This window comes from Triticum dicoccoides, chromosome 7A, assembly GCF_002162155.2.
Source record: "Triticum dicoccoides isolate Atlit2015 ecotype Zavitan chromosome 7A, WEW_v2.0, whole genome shotgun sequence".
Lineage (NCBI taxonomy): Eukaryota > Viridiplantae > Streptophyta > Magnoliopsida > Poales > Poaceae > Triticum > Triticum dicoccoides.
Window position 1 is genome coordinate 124070759 of NC_041392.1, and position 26913 is coordinate 124097671.

The following is a 26913-nucleotide window of genomic DNA, read 5'->3' on the forward strand; positions in this document are numbered from 1 at the left end:
TGACATGTCTAGAAAGATAAATATTTAAGAACAAAGGAAGTATTTTGTTAGATTACTTTTTCATATAATTAACCTCACTTGCGATTCTTTTGTGTAATACTTGGAGAGAGATTGACAAGTTGACTTTATGTACTCTTCCACCCTTTCCGGGCCACAGCAGAACGCTATGATATTAATACACTAGAAATAAATCAGATCTTCATCCTCGCATGCGACTCCTGCAATCTGGCTGCCGCTCCTGCTAGGGTTTGTCGACGCGAGTTCATGTCCACTCGTGGACTGAAGCATGGAGGAACGAACGAAGGAACTACCTCTGGATCGAGCATGGTGGACGGGAAGACAGGATCGATGGCTATGCGTGACTTGTATATGGCCCAATATTGTACGTGACTTGCATATGGTTCAATATTGTACTCCCTCTGTTCGAAATTACTTGTCATAGAAATGGATATATCTATATGTATTTTAGTTCTAAATACATTCATTTCCGAGACAAGTAATTCCAAACGGAGGGAGTACATGACATGCATAAGGCCCAATAATACGAGAACATGATCGATGGGGTTTTCTTTTTGGTGAATATTTTTGGCGATCGATCTATACGTACAGGTAAAAAATCGATGGAAATTAAGGTAGGGCGAGCGCCCAACCTTGCCCTACCGAGAGCTCCGCCTGTGTGCAAGACTAGCATATAATAGTGGAATTTAAAAAAAAAGCTTCAGAAGAAGAAATGAATTAAAAACTAAAAAACAAAATAATAAAGTTTTTCTAAGAAAGAATGAATTGGTGGCTTTCAAATTACCTTTAAGAAGAAAGAAATTAAAATTAAAAACTAAAACAAAATCATAGTAATAAAGTTTTCAAATAAAGAATGAATTAGTAACATTGGTATTACCCTTTAAGAAAAAGTAAAAAATAAATGGTAAAACGAATAATGACATAATTCGCACACAATGTAGAAATTACGTTTTTTTTTTTATAATATGCAAGAATAGGCATATCAGAGTGAAAGTTTCACAAAAAAGGAAGATTCCTAAGAAGTAATGAATTGGTGACATTGGTATTGCCCTTAACTATGAAAGAAAATGAAATAAAACTAAAATACAATATAAAAAATGACAATTTCTAAGAAATAATGAATTAATTGCTTTGGTACTATCCTTTAGAAAGAAAGAAAATAAATAAAAACTAAAACAAAATCATAACAATGATGTCTTCTAAGCAAGAATGAAGAAGTGAAATTGGTATTACCCTTGAAGAAGAAACAGAATAATAATAATAAAACAAATAATAACAAAATTTGCACACAGTTTACATAGAAATTGTGTTTTTAATAAATATTACCCTTTAAGAAGAAATAAAATGAAATAAACACTAAAAATCAAAATAATGAGGTTTACTAAGGAAGAATAAATTACTGACATTGGTATTACCCTTTTAATAACATAGAAAATAAAGAACAAATTAAAAAATACAATGACAAAATATACACAAAGTTACACTTTTTCAATTATGCAACAATAAGTATATAATAGTGGAATTTTTCCAAAAAAGTTTCCTATGAAGGAATGAATTAGTGGCACTGTTATTATGGTTTAAAAACAAGAAAAAAATAAAAACAGAATAACAAAGTTATATAAGAAACAATGAACTAGTGGCATCGGTATTACTCTTTAATAAGAAATAAAAAAAACTTGCACACAACTTTGCACTGAAATTGCTTTTTTTTTTGCACTATGCAAAGAATAATCATATAATCATGCAATTTTTGCATGTCTTTTGTAGTTTTTTATGTGTATACGTTTACACTCACCCAAGATCCCCAAAATAGCAAGAAATGGTAAGAACCGATTAATAAAGAAAAGCAAAAATAAAGACAAATAATAACAGACAAGAACAAATGGGGTGAGGGGAGGGCTGGCCGCACAGGTGATGGCTTCAGCCTGTTAAGGAATTGAGAGCAAAATATGTGGTCAATGAAAAGAAATAGCCCAAAACAACTCACATAACATAACAGAAAAAAAAGGGTGCACAAATCTTAAAACAGAAATCAACGGCCAAAAAATTGAATCACTCAGAATTAGTTTTCAGACAACTTCATATAACTGAAGTGATGGAAAAGATGCCCATGTAAAAAAGAAAGACCGACTATAAAAAATATAAAGAAAAGCAAACGCAAAAGAATGCATACAAAGAAAAAATAGGCAATATGGAAAAAGGCTTCGAGCCCAATAGAAAAATCGACTTACCCCAAATAAGGGCAGTCAAAAATTTAGCCTATGAAAGAAAATCTACTCACCCAAAACAGGGAGCAAGTCAAAAAAATGGAGCCTAAGAAAAAAAAATTGACTTACTCCAAATAGAGGCAAGTAAAAAATTAGAGTAAGAAACCGTGAAACAACACAATAAAAAAGGGGAATTGATAGGTTACAGCCGGATGTAAACACGATCGCGACAGCCGCTTCCTGCGCTCGCCACGTGTCTCATAGGCCCGTGGACGCGTCGGTTCCCTCATCCTTATCTTCTCTAGTGAACATTGCGCAACCGTTCGTTTCTTCCCTAAGACCATCTCCAACAGAAGCGCTATATAAACGACACGCGATATAAAAACTGCTTTTAGTGTGCACGGACCCAATTTGAAGTCTCCAGCAACCGCACAAAAAGCGCACACGTTATAACTAATGCAGCACGCGCAATAAAAATGCATCGCGCACAGCATATTTAGTGCGTCCGGTCACGCGCGTTGCAAATTCTAGGCTGCTGCAGATGGGACCGCTTGATTGGGACCGCCGAACTCGCGTGCGCAGTATATTTTACAGCGCTTGTTGGAGCAAACATCTTCTAGCGCCCTAAAAACTACATGTGCGTTGTAAACCCTTTTTTGGGCGCCACACATTGGACGGCTGTTAGAGATGCTCTAATCCGTGTGTACCCATGTCTGCTCTATTCTATCTCCATTGCAGTCGCCTAGATCTTGCAGTTGGGGGCTTTCTCCTCCCTTGTAGCCACTACAAGAAATATGTCAACTTACGACCATCACTATTGGTCATTGAAAGGTCATTGTTTTTCATTTGCAATCTTTTTTGAACAAAAACAGATGGTCAAAAACTGACGGTCGTAAATTGAAATTGACGACCTTCTGTGAGAACATCGTGGAAGGCAATGACCAAAACAAAAGGTCGTTGAACCCAAGACCTTTTATTTTGGTTGTTGATTGTCTGCCCAGGCCACGTTAGATCCGACGTTGCAATCTGATGTGGCAAAATTGCTACCAATTGAAAATGTCGTTACTTAGAATCAGCCCGGTCCAGTTCGGTGTCTATATGCGCCAAGACCATTAATTATTTTTTCTAGCAATTTGTGTCAGCTACATGGGCCGAGACCAAGAATTCAGCCATTATATTTTCTAGGACACGACCTTCTACAGTTCATTTCTTTTTTGGGCCTCAAACATTTTATAGTCCATTTCAATTTTCGGCCTCCTTAACAAAGTTGTTCCAATGACAGTGAAACAAAGGGAATTCAAATAAGCATTTATCTTAAACAGCCACGGGTGACAATTTTATTTCTTTCAACACAAAAGGATTCCGTAAACAGTCACGGGTACAACAGTAGGTACATTCAACAAAGGGCAATCCGAGCACAAGAAGTACATAGGACTGTAGCTACCATTTCTACCAGCAGCAGCAGCAGCCGCCTGAAAGACAAGGAGGTACTACCAAGGAGCTAAACTAACAGCAACCATCCATCATCAATCGGTGACACTAGCAATGAGCGACAGCGGCGACATTTCGAAGACCCCCTCCCCTTGCTGTTGCTTGGCATGCCACATCACAAGTCCCCCTACACAAAAAAAAATCAGACGTTCAAAACCGATCAACATGTTGAGAGGTTAGGGAATCATGGAGCAAATGTTAGTGTGGTCCAAGGCGATAGATTACATGATAAATATTAACAGAAGAAGAATCGTTGAACAAATCATGAGCTAGCTATCACAGTATAACTAGCTCCAATGAGCTAGAAATCTATGCTTCTTCCGACTTGAACATCATGTACCTCACGGCAAACACATGCATGAAGGCTAGCCTCTGCAAGTTATAAAAAAATGGTTAGAAACAAAATAAAAGCAAATCTAACAGTATGTTAGACCAAGCAAAATGTGACATTTTTATCATTTAAGCATAGAAGGACAAGGTCAACAACATTTTGATGTTTAAAAAATGAACCAGAATTTCAATGTTTGAACGGCAAAAAAATAGATACAACAGATCATATGCAGTTTAAATTAGACCCTAAGGACAGACACGTTGACACAAATATTTGGCAACAAATGTAGAAATTGAACTTCATAAACATGCAATATGGAATTTGTATCTCAAAGAAGTATACATACTTATCAGGTTTAATTAGCATACAGAAGCCAAATGCTAGTAGCTCATGATTAGTACACAAGACATGATTCAACAAAGTAAACAAGAATGTGGCTACAGTACAATACTAAGCTCATCACACAGAATAAAATGAGTTTAAAAGTAAGCTCAGCATAAGCATATGAGTTTTTTTTTGGCACCACCAGATCAAACATAGCAATGCCAATGTGAAAAGTTTCAGCATTATTGCCATATGTTTCCTCGGAATCATACTACACAGAGAAGGGTTCAGCCTTAAGTCTGAACTAGCCTTACATGGTGGAGTGCAGATTTCCTTCTATACCAGTGGACGTTGATGGCGTTCCCTTCTTTTTCAGAGGAGGACCCCACATGCAGTGGCTACATAAACAAGAAGCGTCAGCTTAAGTTGCAACCCGGAATAGAAACACTTGCAAAAATCGGGCACTTAGAGTTTGGCAGGAGTACTACCTTGTGGATGTCGCCCATGAAGTTTGAGAGGAACAAGAGCGCTTTCGTCAGGTTATCTGCAGCATTCCATGCAGAAAAAACATGGCATCTTCAGTACTAATTCAGTCAACCAGAAGAGATGTGCTGAAATTCGTATGATGTAACTTAACATTACCTTGGCTGAAAGATTTAGAAGATGGTGATGGCGATGATGATGATGATCCCTAGGTGAGGAGCTGGGAGGTGTATTTGTTGATGGCGCCAGCGATGCAGCGGCCCTTGACGCCATCCTCGTCCTAGTAGGACCCTGAGACAACACACAGACCATTATGCTACAGTTAGTTTCAGTCCAACAAAACAGAGTGTTGGTTAATTGCTACGTACTGTCGTAGTAGTAGTTGCAGACGTTTTCGGGGACGTCGATGAAGTGGAGAGGCGCTGACTAGTTGTACCTGAACCTGACCTTGTCGGCCCAGGAGCAGAGGCTGCTCAGGTTGCCGGCGGCGCCCGACGGCAGCAGCTCGTTCACTGCCTTCGCCGCCGCATCGCTCAGCCGACCTTCCAAGGGAGCAGCATGGTGCGTCGTGGTGCCTTCATCTGGAGTCGCAAGTCGGAGTTGTGGGCTGCTGCTTTGCTTCCCCATATAGCACACCAGGTTCTCCTAAGATAGTGAACTGAAAACACAAAACATGATTAGGGAGTTGGTACATAAGAAAAGGAATTCATGCATGAATGGCATATACAACTAAAAAAATCAGGTGTCACATATTATTAGAATTGCATATTAGATGGCTGCAAGGTAAGTGTTTCTTCATATAAAATAACTAGAATTAGCACCCAACAGGATCCATTCCATGCGTAGGATCCTTTGTATGTGGTTGCCTTTTTTGTTGCTTTATCACATATTCTGGCAGTAAAAAAAAGGACTTCATTATCTCAATCTAATATAACCTAGCCCGAACTTGAACAATAGATTGGGCATAGCATACTAATCAAGGAAAGACTTGGCATGCACTGACCAAGTCATGCAGCATCTTTCAGCATACATAAATTTCTTTGTGTCCAAAGAAGCCCTAAATCATTTCACATCTTAATTAATTCTTTTTTGTTGGGAAAAATAAATACTTTGCAGGGCCACTTCTTAACTCTCGTTTCATCAGATGCACTGCTAGTGTCTAAACTTGATCACCATTTTCAGACCTGTCCTTGAACTAAAGCGTATATTTAGTTGGTCTGGAAAAAAAGACCACGCCCAGATTTTGTAGATACAAAGTACCTCGCCACTATGTTGTGAAGTAATAGGTTGGCATGGTGTGAGTGTTGGGGAACGTTGCAGAAAATTAAAATTTTTCCTACGGTTTCACCAAGATCCATCTATGAGTTCATCTAAGCAACGAGTCAAGGGAGAGAGTTTGCATCTACATACCACTTGTAGATCACGAGCGGAAGCTAGCCAAGGGGATGGTGATGATGGAGTCGTACTCGAACGTGATTCGGATCACCGATATCCAAGTGCTGAACGGACAGCACCTCCGCGTTCAACACACGTACGGGACGGGAGACGTCTCCTCCTTCTTGATCCAGCAAGGGGGAAGGAGAGGTTGAGGAAGATTGCTCCAACGGAAGCACGACGGCGTGGCGTAGTTGGTGCAGCAGTACTCCGACAGGGCTTCGCCAAGCATATACGGAGGAGGAGAGGTGTTGGGGAGGGGAGGGGCTGCGCCTTGGCTTGTGTTAAGCTCCCATGCGCCTCCCCACTATATATAGGGGTGGAGGGGCTGGTTTCTTGCCCTCCAAGTCCATTGGGGCGTTGGCCAAGGTGGGAGGAAAGAAATCCCATCATTTCCTTCCCCACCGATTGTTATCCCCCCTTTTTAGGGATCTTGATCTTATCCCTTTGGGATATGATCTTATTCCTTCTAAGGGGGGATCTTGGTGAGCCTTGACCAGGGGTGTGGGGCCTTTCCCCCACTACTCACGTTCATGTGGGTCCCCCCATGCAGGTGGGCCCCACTCCGGAACCTTCTAGAACCTTCCCGGTACAATACCGAAAAATCCCGAACATTTTCCGGTGGCCAAAATAGGACTTCCCATATATAAATCTTTACCTCCGGACCATTCCGGAACTCCTCGTGACGTCCGGGATCTCATCCGGGACTCCGAACAACATTCGGTAACCACATACAAACTTCCTTTATAACCCTAGCGTCATCGAACCTTAAGTGTGTAGAACCTACGGGTTTGGGAGACATGTAGACATGACCGAGACGTTCTCCGGTCAATAACCAACAGCGGGATCTGGATACCCATGTTGGCTCCCACATGCTTCTCGATGTTGTCATCGGATGAACCACGATGTCGAGGATTCGATCAAACCCTGTATACAATTCCCTTTGTCAATCGGTACGTTACTTGCCCGAGACTCGATCGTCGGTATCCCAATACCTTGTTCAGTCTCGTTACCGGCAAGTCACTTTACTCGTACCGTAATGCATGATCTCGTGGCCAACACTTTGGTCACCTTGAGCTCATTATGATGATGCATTACCGAGTGGGCCCAGAGATACCTCTCCGTCATACGGAGTGACAAATCCCAGTCTCGATCCGTGTCAACCCAACAGCTACTTTTGGAGATACCTGTAATGCACCTTTATAGTCACCCAGTTACGTTGTGACGTTTGATACACCCAAGGCACTCCTACGGTATCCGGGAGTTACACGATCTCATGGTCTAAGGAAGAGATACTTGACATTGGCAAAGCTCTAGCAAACAAACTAAACGACCTTTGTGCTATGCTTAGGATTGGGTCTTGTCCATCACATCATTCTCCTAATGATGTGATCCCGTTATCAACGACATCCAATGTCCATAGCCAGGAAATCATGACTATCTGTTGATCACAACGAGCTAGTCAACTAGAGGCTCACTAGGGACATATTGAGGTCTATGTATTCACACGTGTATTACGATTTCCGGATAATACAGTTATAGCATGAATAAAAGACAATTATCATGAACAATGAAATATAATAATACTTTTATTATTGCCTCTAGGGAATATTTCCAACAGTCTCCCACTTGCACTAGAGTCACCAATCTAGTTACATTGTGATGAATCGAACACCCATAGAGTTCTGGTGTTGATCATGTTTAGCTCGCGAGAGAGGTTTAGTCAACGGATCTGCGACATTCAGATCCGTATGTACTTTGCAAATTTCTATGTCTCCATCTTGAACATTTTCACGGATGGAGTTGAAACGACGCTTGATGTGCCTGGTCTTCTTGTGAAACCTGGGCTCCTTGGCAAGGGCAATAGCTCCAGTGTTGTCACAGAAGAGTTTGATTGGCCCTGACGCATTGGGTATGACTCCTAGGTCGGTGATGAACTCCTTCACCCAAATCGCTTCATGCGCTGCCTCCGAGGCTGCCATGTACTCCGCTTCACACGTAGATCCCGCCACGACGCTCTGCTTGCAGCTGCACCAGCTTACTGCTCCACCATTCAACATATACACATATCCGGTTTGTGACTTAGAGTCATCCGGATCTGAGTCGAAGCTAGCGTCGACGTAACCCTTTACGACAAGCTCTTCGTCTCCTCCATAAATGAGAAACATGTCCTTTGTCCTTTTCAGGTACTTCAGGATATTCTTGACTGCTGTCCAGTGTTCCTTGCTGGGATTACTTTGGTATCTAGCTACCAAACTCACGGCAAGGTTTACATCAGGTCTGGTACACAGCATGGCATACATAATAGATCCTATGGCTGAAGCATAGGGGATGACACTCATCTCTTCTTTATCTTTTGCCGTGGTCGGTGACTGAGCCGAGCTCAATCTCACACCTTGTAACATAGGCAAGAACCCCTTCTTGGACTGATCCATTTTGAACCTCTTCAAAATCTTATCAAGGTATGTGCTTTGTGAAAGACCTATGAGGCGTCTCGATCTATCTCTATAGATCTTGATGCCTAATATGTAAGCAGCTTCTCCAAGGTCCTTCATTGAAAAACACTTATTCAAGTAGGCCTTAATGTTGTCCAGAAATTCTATATTATTTCCCATCAAGAGTATGTCATCTACATATAATATGAGAAATGCTACAGAGCTCCCACTCACTTTCTTGTAAACGCAGGCTTCTCCATAAGTCTGCATAAACCCAAACGCTTTGATCATCTCATCAAAGCGAATATTCCAACTCCGAGATGCTTGCACCAGCCCATAAATGGACCGTTGGAGCTTGCATACTTTGTTAGCGTTCTTAGGATCGACAAAACCTTCCGGCTGAATCATATATAGTTCTTCCTTAAGATGCCCGTTAAGGAATGTTGTTTTGACGTCCATCTGCCATATCTCATAATCATAGTATGCGGCAATTGCTAACATGATTCGGACGGACTTTAGCTTCGCTACGGGAGAGAATGTCTCATCGTAGTCAATCCCTTGAACCTGTCGATAACCCTTAGCGACAAGTCGAGCTTTATAGATGGTGACATTACCATCCGCGGCTGTCTTCTTCTTAAAGATCCATTTGTTTTCTATCGCTCGCCGATCATCGGGCAAGTCTGTCAAAGTCCATACTTTGTTTTCATACATGGATTCTATCTCGGATTTCATGGCTTCAAGCCATTTGTTGGAATCTGGGCCCGCCATCGCTTCTTCATAGTTCGAAGGTTCACCGTTGTCTAACAACATGATTTCCAGGACGGGGTTGCCGTACCACTCTGGTGCGGAACGTGTCCTTGTGGACCTACGAAGTTCAGTAGCAACTTGATCCGAAGTACCTTGATCATCATCATTGGTTTCCTCTTCAGTTGGTGTGGGCATCACAGGAACATTTTCCTGAGCTGCACCACTTTCCCGTTCGAGAGGTAGTACTTCATCGAGTTCTACTTTCCTCCCACTTACTTCTTTCGAGAGAAACTCTTTTTCCAGAAAGCATCCGTTCTTGGCAACAAAGATTTTGCCCTCGGATCTTAAGTAGAAGGTATACCCGACAGTTTCCTTAGGGTATCCTATGAAGACGCATTTTTCCGACTTGGGGTCGAGCTTTTCAGGTTGAAGTTTCTTGACATAAGCATCGCATCCCCAAACTTTTAGAAACGACAGCTTAGGTTTCTTCCCAAACCATAATTCATACGGTGTCGTCTCAACGGATTTAGACGGTGCCCTATTTAAAGTGAATGTAGATGTCTCTAGAGCGTATCCCCAAAATGATAGCGGTAAATCAGTAAGAGACATCATAGACCGCACCATATCCAATAGAGTGCGATTACGACGTTCGGACACACCGTTTCGCTGAGGTGTTCCAGGCGGCGTGAGTTGTGAAACGATTCCACATTTCCTTAAGTGTGTGCCAAATTCGTGACTTAAATATTCTCCTCCACGATCTAATCGTAGGCACTTTATCTTTCGGTCACGTTGATTCTCCACCTCATTCTGAAATTCCTTGAACTTTTCAAAGGTCTCAGACTTGTGTTTCATTAAGTAGACATACCCATATCTACTTAAGTCATCAGTGAGAGTGAGAACATAATGATATCCTCCGCGAGCCTCAACGCTCATTGGACCGCACACATCGGTATGTATGATTTCCAATAAGTTGGTTGCTCGCTCCATTGTTCCGGAGAACGGAGTCTTGGTCATCTTGCCCATGAGGCATGGTTCGCACGTGTCAAACGATTCATAATCAAGAGACTCTAAAAGTCCATCGGCATGGAGCTTCTTTATGCGCTTGACACCAATGTGACCAAGGCGGCAGTGCCACAAGTATGTGGGACTATCGTTATCAACTTTACATCTTTTGGCATCTACACTATGAACATGTGTAATATTACGCTCGAGATTCATTAAGAATAAACCATTAACCATCGGAGCATGACCATAAAACATATCTCTCATATAAATCGAACAACCATTATTCTCAGACTTAAATGAGTAGCCATCTCGTATTAAACGAGATCCAGATACAATGTTCATGCTCAAACTTGGCACTAAATAACAATTATTAAGGTTCAAAACTAATCCCGTAGGTAAATGTAGAGGCAGCGTGCCGACGGCGATCACATCGACTCTGGAACCATTCCCGACGCGCATCGTCACCTCGTCCTTCGCCAGTCTCCGTTTATTCCGCAGCTCCTGCTGTGAGTTACAAATATGAGGAACGGCACCGGTATCAAATACCCAGGAGTTACTACGAGTACTGGTAAGGTACACATCAATTACATGTATATCAAATATACCTTTGGTTTTGCCGGCCTTCTTATCTGCTAAGTATTTGGGGCAGTTCCGCTTCCAGTGACCCTTCCCCTTGCAATAAAAGCACTCAGTCTCAGGCTTAGGTCCATTCTTTGACTTCTTCCCGGTAACTGGCTTACCAGGCGCGGCAACCTCCTTGCCGTCCTTCTTGAAGTTCTTCTTACCCTTGCCCTTCTTGAACTTAGTGGTCTTATTGACCATCAACACTTGATGTTCTTTCTTGATTTCAGCCTCTGCTGACTTCAGCATCGAGAACACTTCAGGAATGGTCTTTTCCATCCCCTGCATGTTGTAGTTCATCACAAAGCTCTTGTAGCTTGGTGGGAGCGACTCGAGGATTCTGTCAATGACCGCCTCATCTGGGAGGTTAATGTTCAGCTGGGTCATACGGTTGTGCAACCCAGACATCTTGAGGATGTGCTCACTGACAGAACTGTTTTCCTCCATCTTACAACTGTAGAACTTGTCGGAGACATCATATCTCTCGACCCGGGCATGAGCTTGGAAAACTAGTTTCAGCTCTTCGAACATCTCATATGCTCCGTGATGCTCAAAAACGCTTTTGGAGCCCCGGTTCTAAGCTGTAAAGCATGCCGCACTGAACGAGGGAGTAATCATCAGCGCGAGTTTGCCAAGCATTCATAATGTCTTGGTTCTCTGGGACGGGAGCGTCACCTAGCGGTCCTTCTAGGACATATTGTTTCCTGGCAGCTATGAGGATGATCCTCAGGTTCCGGACCCAGTCCGTATAGTTGCTGCCATCATCTTTCAGCTTGGTTTTCTCTAGGAACGCGTTGAAGTTCATGTTGACATGAGCGTTGGCCATTTGATCTACAAGACATATTTGCAAAGGTTTTAGACTAAGTTCATGATAATTAAGTTCTAATCAAATTATGAACTCCCACTCAGATTAGACATCCCTTTAGTCATCTAAGTGTTACACGATCCGAGTCGACTAGGCCGTGTCCGATCATCACGTGAGACGGACTAGTCATCGTCGGTGAACATTCTCATGTTGATCATATCTTCCATACGACTCGTGTTCGACCTTTCGGTCTCCGTGTTCCCAGGCCATGTCTGCACATGGTAGGCTCGTCAAGTTAACCCTAAGTGTTTTCGCTGTGTAAAACTGTCTTACACCCGTTGTATGTGAACGTAAGAATCCATCACACCCGATCATCACGTGGTGCTTAGAAGCGACGAACTGTAGCAACGGTGCACAGTTAGGGGAGAACACTTCTTGAAATTTTTGTAAGGGATCATCTTATTTACTACCGTCGTCCTAAGTAAACAAGATGCATAAACATAATAAACATCACATGCAATTATATAGTTGTGACATGATATGGCCAATATCATATAGCTCCATTGATCTTCATCTTCGGGGCTCCATGATCATCTTGTCACCGGCTTGACACCATGATCTCCATCATCGTGTCTTCATGAAGTTGTCACGCCAACGACTACTTCTACTTCTATGGCTAACGCGTTTAGCAATAAAGTAAAGTGAGTTACATGGCGTTCTTCAATGACACGCAGGTCATACAAAAAATAAAGACAACTCCTATGGCTCCTGCCGGTTGTCATACTCATCGACATGCAAGTAGTGAATCCTATTACAAAGAACATGATCTCATACATCACAATTCATCATTCATCACAACTTCTGGCCATATCACATCACATGATCAATCGCTGCAAAAACAAGTTAGACGTCCTCTAATTGTTGTTGCATCTTTTACGTGGCTGCAATTGGGTTCTAGCAAGAACGTTTTCTTACCTACGAATAACCACAACGTGATTTTGTCAACTTCTATTTACCCTTCATAAGGGCCCTTTTCATCGAATCCGCTCCAACTAAAGTGGGAGAGACAGACACCCGCCAGCCACCTTATGCAACTAGTGCATGTCAGTCGGTGGAACCGGTCTCACGTAAGCGTACGTGTAAGGTTGGTCCGGGCCGCTTCATCCCACAATACCGCCGAAGCAAGAAAAGACTAGTAGAGGCAAGTAAGATGACAAAATCCACGCCCACAACAAAATTGTGTTCTACTCGTGCAAAGAGAACTACGCATAGACCTAGCTCATGATGCCACTGTTGGGGAACGTTGCAGAAAATTAAAAATTTTCCTACGGTTTCACCAAGATCCATCTATGAGTTCATCTAAGCAACGAGTCAAGGGAGAGAGTTTGCATCTACATACCACTTGTAGATCACGAGCGGAAGCTAGCCAAGGGGTGGTGATGATGGAGTCGTACTCGAACGTGATTCGGATCACCGATGTCCAAGTGCTGAACGGACAGCACCTCCGCGTTCAACACACGTACGGGACGGGAGACGTCTCCTCCTTCTTGATCCAGCAAGGGGGAAGGAGAGGTTGAGGAAGATTGCTCCAACGGCAGCACAACGGCGTGGTGTAGTTGGTGCAGCAGTACTCCGACAGGGCTTCGCCAAGCATATACGAAGGAGGAGAGGTGTTGGGGAGGGGAGGGGCTGCGCCTTGGCTTGTGTTAAGCTCCCATGCGCCTCCCCACTATATATAGGGGTGGAGGGGCTGGTTTCTTGCCCTCCAAGTCCATTGGGGCGTTGGCCAAGGTGGGAGGAAAGAAATCCCAGCATTTCCTTCCCCACCGATTGTTATCCCCCCTTTTTAGGGATCCTGATCTTATCCCTTCGGGATATGATCTTATTCCTTCTAAGGGGGGATCTTGGTGCGCCTTGACCAGGGGTATGGGGCCTTTCCCCCACTACTCACGTTCATGTGGGTCCCCCCATGCAGGTGGGCCCCACTCCGGAACCTTCTAGAACCTTCCCGGTACAATACCGAAAAATCCCGAACATTTTCCGGTGGCCAAAATAGGACTTCCCATATATAAATCTTTACCTCCGGACCATTCCGGAACTCCTCGTGACGTCCGGATCTCATCCGGGACTCCAAACAACATTCGGTAACCACATACAAACTTCCTTTATAACCCTAGCGTCATCGAACCTTAAGTGTGTAGACCCTACGGGTTCGGGAGACATGTAGACATGACCGAGACGTTCTCCGGTCAATAACCAACAGCGGGATCTGGATACCCATGTTGGCTCCCACATGCTTCTCGATGTTGTCATCGGATGAACCATGATGTCGAGGATTCGATCAAACCCTGTATACAATTCCCTTTGTCAATCGGTACGTTACTTGCCCGAGACTCGATCGTCGGTATCCCAATACCTTGTTCAGTCTCGTTACCGGCAAGTCACTTTACTCGTACCGTAATGCATGATCTCGTGGCCAACACTTTGGTCACCTTGAGCTCATTATGATGATGCATTACCGAGTGGGCCCAGAGATACCTCTCCATCATACGGAGTGACAAATCCCAGTCTCGATCCGTGTCAACCCAACAGCTACTTTCGGAGATACCTGTAATGCACCTTTATAGTCACCCAGTTACATTGTGACGTTTGATACACCCAAGGCACTCCTACGGTATCCGGGAGTTACACGATCTCATGGTCTAAGGAAGAGATACTTGACATTGGCAAAGCTCTAGCAAACGAACTAAACGACCTTTGTGCTATGCTTAGAATTGGGTCTTGTCCATCACATCATTCTCCTAATGATGTGATCCCGTTATCAACGACATCCAATGTCCATAGCCAGGAAATCATGACTATCTGTTGATCACAATGAGCTAGTCAACTAGAGGCTCACTAGTGACATATTGAGGTCTATGTATTCACACGTGTATTACGATTTCCAGATAATACAGTTATAGCATGAATAAAAGACAATTATCATGAACAATGAAATATAATAATACTTTTATTATTGCCTCTAGGGCATATTTCCAACAGTGAGATGTATCCTATGGCGGCACACGGCACATGAACCATCAGTTCACTATTTCAGTTCTCAGTGAGGACATGCCTGTAATGCGCTAGACAAAAGATAGGCCGTCGACAAATTCAGCCTGCAATGGCAATCAACACACACTTCTATGGCCTATTTGGGGAGATAAAAACTCATTTGCGAACTCTCAGTGTGAGCAGCACACAAAATTGTAGGTGAACTACACATTCACGTGTATAAAGAAGAGAAGCCACTGGATTTTAATCATGAACAGTTAAACAAAATTGTAGGTGAACAGCACACAAAACATTTTATGAAGTTTCTCCAATGACTGAAAATTGTATTCTATGTATAGGAAAAAAACCAAGGCATTGCAATCATTCTCAATAAGTACACAACAATGTATCCCTATAAAAACATCCTAACATGGATCATGGCTGCTGCCTACCATGGTAAATGCTAGACTCTCTCTAATGGTCTAAATCACGCAAGGAAGGTTACAATTAGCCTATCGGATGCACGTTACAGGAGTTTGAAGTTCGAAGGTTGTGATTTACCATGAAATCAGAAGGAAAGCTCGACAGATTAGCACGCCAATTTGTCCTGCAGATGGCACCATGGGTTTTCCGCCGGGTCTGTCCTGCAACCAACACAACCCATCCATCAGAGAAATGCATCAGGGAATGGAATGGAGGGAAAGGGGAGGGAAGAAGAGGAAATCGAGAGAGGGGGCAGACCTTGGATGCTTCTTGTACGTTCTTGTGCTGGAGGAAGAAGGAGCTTCACGCGCACAAGATCCATGGCGTCCCAGATAGAGCAAGATCCGCTCCATGACGCCTACCAACACAAACGACACGAGGTGAGGGTCGGAGTGGGAAATAAGAAGGAGAGGAGATGAGTTGGGATCCTTACCATACCACCGTTGTCCGAGTCCTAGTCCTGCACCCCCGGTCGGTCGCCATGGCCGTGCCCCGACAGCTAGGGTTTCCGGCGCAAGGAGGGAGCAGATCTGGCCATGGGCAACGTTGCTCGAGAGGATCTACGGAGAGGGGGAGGAGGGGAGAGGGCGCCAGCGATGGAGTGAAGGCCGGGGTTGGGGAAGACAACGGAGGCCGGCGGCGGCTGGCTCTGCCTTTGGCATTGGGGATCTAGAGTGGAATTGGGTGGTCACTCGTGGCCACTAGAGAGATGGAGGAGGCCGGTGAAGCAGAGGCAGTTGGGATCGACTGCTAGGGTAGGGAACGATGAAGCGGCGCGTATAGAAGCACGCGCACACCGGCGAGCCATCCGGCCATGGCTGCTAGGCGGTGGTGCATCTATCAACGGTGAGGTTGGGTGGCTCTCTCGATCTGCTGCGGGGATGAATGGAACTGGAAGGGTGGTGGATGGGAGGAGGGGCGGCGGAGGAGGGATCTGGATTAGGGAGAGGGAGGAAGAGGGAGGCGGTACCGCTTGACCTAGGGTTTCTCGGGAAAGAAGGGGATCGAGGAAGGAGGGTGTGCCGCGCGCGTGTGTTTAGGAGAGGTTAGCAAGAGATGTTGGGTTCGTGGGAGGTGGACGACTCAGATCGACTGCGGTGGGATGATCCGTGGACTGCGTCCTGATTGGTTAGAAACATGAGCTATCAAAAATAACTCTATTTCTTAGTGCTAAAAACAAGGGGGTTGTGAAGTTGCTATCAAAAATATTTTGCAAAATGGTATCACTAAAATTTTCACTTAAGTTAGACCATATTTTATGGATGATCACCAATTTGATTGCATTTCTGATCATTCTAGCTACGAACGGTCATGCTCGCCATTTTGACCGCATTTAAATTTGCATAATAATTTATAAAAATAAAAAAAGTGAAATCATTCGCATTATGTCAATATATGTGACCGAGTTTCCAGAAAAATTAACAAACTTGGACTACGGCAATTATTTTTAAAAAGTGCTCACCTCTCGTGTGTGAAGATTCACGACTTTCAAGTCAAATAATCAATCTTATGGCCGCATTCATGGAATAGTTCGTTCAAATGATCTCATATTGTGCATGAGGGTGCATCTTGAATGAAAAACAATGTTGCATAAGGAAGTTTTCATTTTCTTTCGACGAAAAATTCATTTTCCATTTTTCAAGTGCCCAAAATGAGTTATTTTGTGAAGAACCTATCATATATTTGTTGCAAATTTGGACCAAATCATTTTTACTAAAATATTAGGCTATATTTAATGCACAATTGACCAAATGGTTGGGTGTCAAAAGCCTTTATCCACCTCTGGTGAAAAAGTCAAATTTCTGCCCATTCAGTAGGAAGCGGGTCAAATTTGAACTGCAGCTGCCTCATAGTTCGCTCTTTATTTTTTTTCCAAAAAATCATTTTTAGGTGCATAAGTATCTATTTAATCAGAGAAATATCAAAAGTTTTCCAAGATTCAATCACTAGCTAGGAATGGTCAAGCCCGCCGTTTTGACCGCATTTTGAAACGTGCAAAAAAATCAAAAATGGAAAACCTTCGCATTGTGTCATTATATGTGATAAAATTTCTAGGAAAAATAATAAACTTATAATACATCAATTATTTTAAAAAAGTGTTCTCAGAAATGAGCTATCATGCGTGAAGATTTCATGGTTTTCAAGCCAAATAATCAATCTTATGGCCACATTCATGACATAGTTTGTTCAAATGATCTCATATTGGGCACAAGGGTGCATATTGGAATTCCAAACAATGTTGCCTAAGGGAGTTTTCATTTTCTTTTCACGGAAAATACATTTTCCATTTTTTCAGTGCCCGAAATGAGTTCTTTTTGTGAAGGACCTACCATATATTTGTTGCAAAATTGGACCAAATCAATTTTCCCGAATATTAAGCCATATTTAATGCACAATTGACCAAATGGTTGGGTGTCAAAAGCCTTGATCCACCTCTGGTGAAAAAGACAAATTTCCGCCGATTTAGTAGGAAGCAGGTCAAATTTGAATTGCAACTGACTCATAGTTTGCTCTTTATTTTTTCCAAAAATCATTTCTAGGTACATAAGTATCTATTTAATCAGATAAATATCAAAAAAATTCCAAGATTCGACCACTACCTAGGAACGGTCAAGTCCGCCGTTTTGACCGCATTTTGAAACGGGCATAAAAAATAAAAAAATAAAAAAATTGGAAAACCTTCGCATTGTGTCATCATATGTGATTAAGTTTCCAGGAAAAATAATAAACATGTAATACAAAAATTATTTTAAAAAAATGTTCCAAAAAATGAGCTATCATGCGTGAAGATTCATGGCTTTCAAGCCAAATAATCAATCTTGTGGCCACATTCATGGCATATTTTGTTCAAATGATCTTATACTGTGCACAAGGGTGCATCTTGGAATTCCAAACAATGTTGCCTAAGGTGAGTTTTCATTTTATTTGCACGGAAAATTCATTTTCCATTTTTCGAGTGCCTAAAATGAGTTTTTTTGTGAAGGACCTACAATATATTTGTTACAAAATTGGACCAAATGAATTTTATAAAATACTAGGCCATATTTAATGCACAATTGACCAAATGGTTGGGTGTCAAAAGTCTTGATCCACCTCTGGCGAAAAAGACAAATTTCCACCGATTCAGGAGGAAGCGGGTCGAATTTGAACTGCAGCTGCCTCATAGTTTGCTCTTTATTTTTTTCCAAAAATCATTTCTAGGTACATAAGTATCTATTTAATCAGAGAAACATCAAAAGTTTTCCAAGATTCAACCACTAGCTAGGAACGGTCAAGACCGCTGTTTTGACCACATTTTGAAACGGGCACAAAAAATTCAAAAAAATTGAAAAAATTGGAAACCTTTTCATTGTGTCATCATATGTGACCAAGTTCCAGGAAAAATAATAAACTTGTAATATGACAATTAATTTTAAAAAGTGTTCTCGGAAATGAGCTGTCATGCGTGAAGATTAATGGCTTACAAGCCAAATGATCAATCTTATAGTCACATTCGTGGCATAGTTTGTTCAAATGATTTAATATTGTGCACAAGGGTGAATCTTGGAATTCCAAACAATGTTTCCTAAGGGAGTTTTCATTTTATTTTCATGAAAATATATTTTTCATTTTTCGAGTGCCCAAAATGAGTTTTTTTGTGAAGGACCTACCATATATTTGTTGCAAAATTGGATCAAATCAATTTTATAAAATATTAGGCCATATTTAATGCACAATAGACAAAATGGTCGGGTGTCAAAAGTTTTTATCCACCTATCGTGAAAAAGACAAATTTCTGCCGATTTAGTTGGAAATGAGTCAAATTTGAACTGCAACTGCCTTATAGGTTGCTCTTTATTTTTTCCAAAAATCATTTCTAGTTACATAAATATCTATTTAATCAGAAATACATGGTTTGGTGGCAATATGTTGAGGTTTGGACGGTAGCCGAGGGCCCCAACTCCAAAGCGTGTAAAGTCGCATGACTGCCGCGTGGTCACCGCGTGACTGTGGTGTTACCATGCGTTTTGGGTGGCCTAGGCATGTCTAGTGGGTTGGACACTCGCTAGGTAGGTGGTAGGAAGAAAATGACACCAGAAGTTTCTCACGAGGAGACCGAACTATGCTCAAATATGAATTAACAGCCAAGTGTTTGATTAGCGGTACGAGAAATGCACATGGCCAATTGGTGTGTGTTTTGGCTGAGGACAATCATATACTAAGAAGATTGTCTTCACAAATTTTCAGCTCAAAAGGAGGAGTCTAGGTGGTACTTGCTTTGCAAAGTACCACACTGGACACAAATATGAATGTTGAAGCTGGGCTCAAAACAATGAATGGATTGAGCTGGAAATTGGTGGAGGATGATTACTTGGGCATAGGAAAGCATTGTAGAAAATTGATACCATTTGTACATGCCAAAGTGGCTCTTCCTTCACAATGCTCTTCTCTAGACAGAAACTTGGGAAAATTAGCGAGAGAAATTGGATAAATGAAATGAGCTCAAATTTGGTGTAGGTAAGTTACATAGGTATGGTCATGCCCTGGTAAATGTTCAGATCATTTGGGTAAGCCTAGCTAGTACTTACTTCACAAAGCTTCTCTTGAGATAGAAACTTTGGAAATTTCCTGAGAAAGATTTACCAGGAAAATGGAGCTGAATATTATCATGTGGCAATTATTTGGGTATGGAAGAGTGCCCAAAAAGTTTGAGGGTAATAGGAGGGGTCTAGATAACACTTGCTTTACAATGTGCCAATCTGGCCATAAAATATAAATTGAACCTGGGCTCACATAGATGGTTTGACTGAGCTGCAATTTAGAGGAGGGTGATAATTTGGGCATATTAAGGAACTGTATAAATTTCATGTCATTTGGATATATAAAAATGGTTCTTCCTTCATAATGCTTCTAGGTGGACAAAAACTTTGAAAATTTGCCGAGGAAGATTTACAGCGCAAATGGAGCTGAATTTTGTCATGAGGCAATGTTTTGGATAGGAAAGAGTGCCCAAAAATTTTGAGGGCAATCACGAATATATAAATAGGACATCCTTCACAAAGTGATGTTCTAAACAGAATAGGAAAATGAATATTGTTGAATTATTTTTGAACTAGGCAAGGAAGGATTTTTACATATTTGACGAAGATATGACCCAAAGAATTTATGATTTTTTTGGAATTTTGGGAATGACAGAAATATAGGTTGCTTCACAACCTAAGGCAAAAATTGACACATGGACATGACACATAGGCAAAAACTGATGAGGTGGTGCCTAGTCATAGCAATCCACCACAATTTACAAGGTTATGACCATCTATATTGGTCGTGATCAGCTAGAAATAAGGCAACGGGCCAGGGCTATTTGCTTTATGACCATTTCATGTAAGGAAATTGCGACATTTTTAACCAAAATGGTCGACATAGTTTAGGGTTTGGAGCCCCCCGAACAACTTTTGACCAATTGGTCTCAAATGGTCGTAAATTTATGACCAATTCTTCCAGGGTCACTGACAGAAGGTCACAAGTTGACATATTTCTTGTAGTGAGCAGGCAGCCATGAAAGCACCTACACTCCTAGTGGCTGTTGTGCAATCGGTGCCATATGGCTCCCCAAGTGAACGTGAGGAGAGAGAGCAACCCTCCATGACCAGAGGCATTGCTGCAATGGACGGCAGGAGCTAAGAGTCGGGAGGACGCAGTGCTGCGAGTGTGGACGTGCCCGGAGCTCAACTTCTGCATGGTGTCGACGGCCAGTGCATGTGGGATTGGCGACATTATGCGGAGGCTGCTGCGAGCAGTGTGGCGATACGAGTCGTTGAACTGGACTACAAGCATCGTGGCCGGCGATGCTGCGAGGCTGGTTGGGAGCAAGGCGCAGATTGTTGCGCGGAATCTTGGTTGATGACTAAAGCCACGGTTGAGCGGTGGCTGATGTCGCCGACGTTCGCCGGCGTCATAGACCCGACCGGTGTTACAATCGCAATGCTTGCCGGTGCCGTAGTCGCAACCCGTGCTGCAACCGTAGAGCTTGTTGGCACCGTAGCCCCGACCGGTGTTACAACTGCACTGCTTGCCGGTGTCGTAGCCGCGACCGGTGTTGCAACCGTAGACCTCGCCAGTGCCGTAGCCACGACCGGTGTTACAAGCGCAGTGATCGCCAGTGTCGTAGCCTTGACCGGTGCTGCAACCATAGAGCTCGCCGGCGCCGTAGCCTCGACCGATTCTCCAACCATAGATCTCACCGGCGCCATAGCCACAACCAGTGTTACAACCGCAACTCGCTCGTGTCGTAGTCACGACCGGTGCAGCAACGTAGAGCTCGCCGGCGCAGTAGCCAAGACCGGTGTTACAACCGCAGTGCTTGTCGGTGTCGTAGTCGTGACAGCAGTGCTGCAACCGTAGAGCTCGCTAGCGCCGTAGCTGCGATCGATGTTGCAACCGCAATGCTAGCCGATGGCGTAGGCGCAACCAGTGATGCAACCATAGAGCTTGCCAGTGCTGTCGTCATGACTAGTGTTGCATCCGCAGAGCTCGCCGGCGTCGTAGCCATGACGGGTGCTGCAACCCTAGATCTTGTCAGCGTTGTAGTCATGACTGGTGCTGCAACCGTGGAGTTTGCCGGCGCCGTCGTCACAACCGATGCTGCAACCACATATCTCGCCGGTGTTGTAGCCACAACGGGTGCTACAACCGCAGAGCTTATCGGTGCTGTAGCTATTGGTGGTGCTCCAACGGGATGGTCGCAACAGCCACTGTTGCTACAAATAGATGGGGGCGCCCTGGCGATGCTTCGACAACCATGAAAAGGGATGCCACAACATCGTGGACGCCACAATGATGTTGTGAGGTGTGCTTCAACGGCCATGACGATGCTTCGATGAGCATAACAACGGGGTGTGCCGCAAGGACATCAACAGTCGCGGTCATGCTACAAGGCATGCTTCAATGGTTGTGACAATGCTTCGATGACCATGACAACATGGATGGCCGCGCAATGTGTCGACGCATTCTTGCTTTCAAGGATGCATCAATGAGGCATGCCACACAACGCTTCGCAATGGTTCGATGTCCACGGCGACAATGCGTTTTGTAACGCAACCAAGGTTTTCACTTTCAATTTCAGAAAAAATTCAGTACCAACTGAAATCATCGAAATTCGGTGAATTTTAGTGATTTCACTTTGCATTTCAGTCAAAAGGCCGAAATATTCGGTTGAATTCAATTAAATATTTGATTTTTTAACTTATTTTTGAAAAATATTTGAATTCATGTATAGTACTGAAATTGCTAAAATATTTTGGACGAAAGTAAATATTTTAGTGAGTGCTGAAATGAATGAAATTCAATGAATTTCATCAAAATCTCAATGAAAGTGAAAACCATGAACGCAGCCAACCATGCTGCAAGTACTATGGTGAGGTAGCATCGTTGCTGGAAACCGGTAGCTGAAGATGCTATGACAGCGAGACTTTGCGAGGCCAGCAACGGGTACATCGATTGGGTGCCGCCGTGGTGCGAAGAAACTGTCGTTGTTGTGAGTGATTATGAGGTGGTCTGCTCGGCGGTGCATCGCTGATGGCCTACATATGCATGCTGCATGCGGACATACGGCGGGGCCAACCGAATAATGCTTAGCTGCAAACTTGGATGTGTGCGGAAAGGATGAGCCAAGAGGATTCAATCTGATGATCACTAGCGAATGCATCAGGTGGCTAGTGATGTACTCTCTGCTGATGAGGGGTGACAGGGCGGGTGACAGAGCGGGCGATTGGGGTACCACCGCGCTGACCGCCGTCGGGTCATCCCAACGGCGGGGAAATCGCTTCTGGGCCCTTGCTGGTATGGAGTCTGACGACTCCGAAGACGAGGATGGTCGGGACGTCGCTGGATCTGGTAAGGAGGCGGCCTCCCCAATGCCGTCGGACTTTGTCTGGTACTCGTTGAAGGTTGGGTATTCGGAGGAGGAGCTTGCGACATGCATCGATGGGATCGTGCCGGTGACGGATGCGGCCTGGACTGGTCTTGGGGCGGACGAGAAGGAGGAGGTGCTCCGGCGAGTCGTCCATCGGCGGACTGCTCCGACGGCTGTGAAACCCTGGAAGGGGCCGCTACCAAAGGTAAGGCTACCGTCATTAACGCTTGGTGATTTCTTTGCTGATTGGAAAATGGTCAATCGCCGTAAGAAGAAGGGCCGGGCGGCGGTGAGGCAGCCGTCGGCGATGCCGGTGGAGGTTGATCCACCGATCTCGATCAGAGAGGAACGTGATCGGCGTTTGAATTTTATTCTGGGCCATACTAGGCATGTGGCTGAGCGGGCCGGCTCCGTTTGTGGTGTGTCTGGGTATGTGGCCCAGCACGAGTGCAGCGTGGAGCGGCGATGCAGACTAGACGTCCCTGGGTACGAGGCCCAGGAAACGTCAATTGAGTGTACGGCTTACGTAGCTGCATGTACGCCGCCGGATCGTCGTCTTTGTTTTTCGTCTCCTGCTCCGCCTACGTCTAGAGTTCGACGTCGCCACGCCGTGCCTGGGTTCCCGAGGTGTGGCCCTGGCCGTGCTGCTCGCGTGCCTCCTCTCTAGGCTATGGCAGAGCGTCAAGGGCGTCCTCCTGGTCCGAAGCCCTCGGCGGCAGCCGGGACCGCACCGGGCGGATGTGGTGGTGGAGCGCCGCCGGTTCTGAACCCTCCGATGGTCTCTGGGACCGGGCCAGCCGCGGTGGGGCATGGTGGTGGCAACCTGGGGCAGCGACCTTCGGCGACCACTAAGGCTGGGCCGACAGCGGCGGGTTGTGGTGGTGGCGCCACGGGACGTAGGCCGCCTGCTCATGGGGCGACTACTGCTGCCGCGCTTGCTGTGGCCGGACGGGGGTAGGGCCCTAGGCCGAATAAGCCAGGGATGGCGAATCAGCAGCCTCGTATACACACGCCGGCTGCCACGTTGCCGGCGGCTGTGAGGCGCGGCGCTGCTCCGCCAAGGCCGCCGACGGCTACGCCTGTGGGGCGTGGTGCCACTATGCAGAGGCCGCCGACCCAGGACTCTTCTGCTGGATTTCAGCCACGTGTCGCGCCGCCGCCTCACTACGTCGCGAGGCCGGCGCAAAAACGCTCGGGCCCAACGCAGACGAGGCAGAACTCGGTTGCTGGAGAGAATTATGATCCACCCCAGGTACAGTGGGGGGACGACGGTTATGATGCATATGGGGACAGTCAACACCGTGGCTCGTCATCCACGGGGAGATGGTCGTGGCTATGCCTGACAGAGTGATGGTTCTGCTGAGAGACCTTTTCTCGGCCCTCCGGGTGGTTTTGTCGAGGGAGCTTCTGGCCCAGACTACCGACAGAGAGGTTGGTACCGTGGTCATCGTGGGGGTCGTGGTGGTGGTCGTGGTCGGTTCCGTAACAGACAGTCTCCATCGCCGGTCGTTGTTGACCATACGGCCTCTATCGTGGAAGCCGATCCCGTTCAGACGACTGACCTGCCTAGCCAGGCGATGAATGTCGTGACGGCACTGGCCAACGCGGAGGTTTCTGGGACTGGGGTTACAGCTGAGGAAGGCGACATGACTGATTCAGAGAGAGCGTCCAAGTGGGCGCGTAAGAAAGAGAAGATGTTATGTTATCGATGTGGTGAGAAGGGTCACTTCATTGCTGAGTGCGTGGCAGAGCTGTGCGATTCGTGTGGTAAGCCAGCACATGCCACGGGTGATTGCCCGTTTCTGCGTGATCAGGTTCCGGCTCTTACAATGTATGGAGTATATTGTGCAGAGTTGATGTTCTTTGAGTCCCCGGCTGCAAGAGAGATTCTGGTGGAGACGCAGAGTTTGACCACTGAGATTGTGAAAGCTACCCAGGGAGAGGTTTTTGAGGCTCAGATTGTGCAGAGGCTTCAGGAACTGGCTCCAGGTGACTTCCAGTGGGAGCTTGTCAATATTGAGGCCAATGTGTTCAAGGTTGACTTCCCAAATATGGATGATTTGCAGAGATTGTTGAGCTTTGGGTTGTGCAGAGTACCTGGCACTAAATGCATTCTGGAATTTCACGAGTGTAAGAAGGTGGAGCCTAAGGGCAAGCCCCTTACTCAGGTTTGGTTGTGGTTTTCTGAGGCTCCCTCTGAGCCAATGCAGGATGCTCGAGTTGTGGCTAGTCTGGGAATTATGGTTGAAAAAACTAAGAAAGTGGATATGGCCTATACCCGCGCTCATGGTGTGGCCCGACTTCTAGTGAGCGTTCTGGACATTGAGTTTGTCACTGATGTGGTCAACTGGAGTTACAGGGGAGAGGTGTTTCCTCTCGAGATTGAGTTTGAGGATGCAGATCTGTTTGCTGAGGCGATCAATGGGACTGATGTGGATATGCACGAGGGTGATGACAACACGGGTGCTAAAGGGGCACCGACTGATGAGGCTGGACGAGAGGCGTCCAACGGTTCGGGACCTGTTGCGCAGTTGCCCGAGGACGGGCTCGGGGTAGAGCCGGCACCAGCTTCCTCGGTGCCTATGAGTTCTTTGCGGTTTGGGTCGTTTGAGCCAGCTTCTGCCCCTCCCAGACTCTGGAGCGACCGGGTGGAATCTGATGTTGTGTTTGAGTGCACGCTTCCGGTGTTGGAGTTTGATGCTGTTGATATTCCCTTGGTTGGAGGCTTGGTGAGGACACCCTCGACGATGACCTTGGATGGGGGAGGGGAGGTGGAGCCTCAGGTGGCTTCTCTTTCCCTCGCTCTACCAGCGGTCGCGTTCTGGGAGATGACGTTTGCTTCGGAGGTTATGTCTGGGGGAGGGAGTCCGGGCCAGGTGGCCTCGACTTCTTCCCCTCCTATCCTGGTGTCGGCGACACCGACGATGGCCGACCATGGGGGAGGCGGTCCGGGGCAGGTGGCCTCGATTCCCTCCTCCCCGGTGGCGGCTAGAACGGCCACATCTCCAGTGGCGCGGGGTGGGGGTCTGGGGAAGGTGGCCTCAACCCCCCTTCTCCTTCGGCAGTCAGGACGGCTGCGCCCTCTGACCTGAGGGTTGGGCCGGGGGGAGTGCTCGGGCAGGCGGCCCCCGCACTTCCCTCTCCTGGCTTACCGGCGGCCCAGGGCTGCGGGTTGACGCACTCATCCGTGGGGCTTGGGAGCCCACCGCCGCCTCCTCCGGTAACTTTGGTTGACCCTTCAGCGCGAGGTATTACTCGGGGGGAGGTTATTGCCTTTGGTGGGATCCCTGACCCGGTTTCTATGGGGCGACGGATGAGTTCTCGTATCCAGGAGCACCCGGAGGTTGATGACATGCAGCAGAGGTGCACTATGAGGGCGGCCAGGCTTCGTGACATAGAGGTCACTAGTGGTATGTCTATCAACGTATCTAATTCTATATTGCATTTTTCTAAAGAGGAGATTATTAATAATGCCAACCAATTAGGAGTTTCGCTAGGGAGTACTAATAGTGAAATTTCCAACTCGGTTAATGATCTCCTAGATTTGGAAGCGGAACACGCTTTAGAAACAAATTGAAACATAGCAGCGGTAAAACCCATGA

At 45.4% G+C, this 26913-nt stretch overlaps 1 pseudogene; it reads right to left on the reverse strand.

The window, feature by feature from the left end:
* Positions 1-4664: 4664 nt before the first annotated feature.
* Positions 4665-5481, reverse strand: LOC119333248 (annotated as a pseudogene).
* Between the last annotated feature and the right edge of the window lie 21432 nt (positions 5482-26913).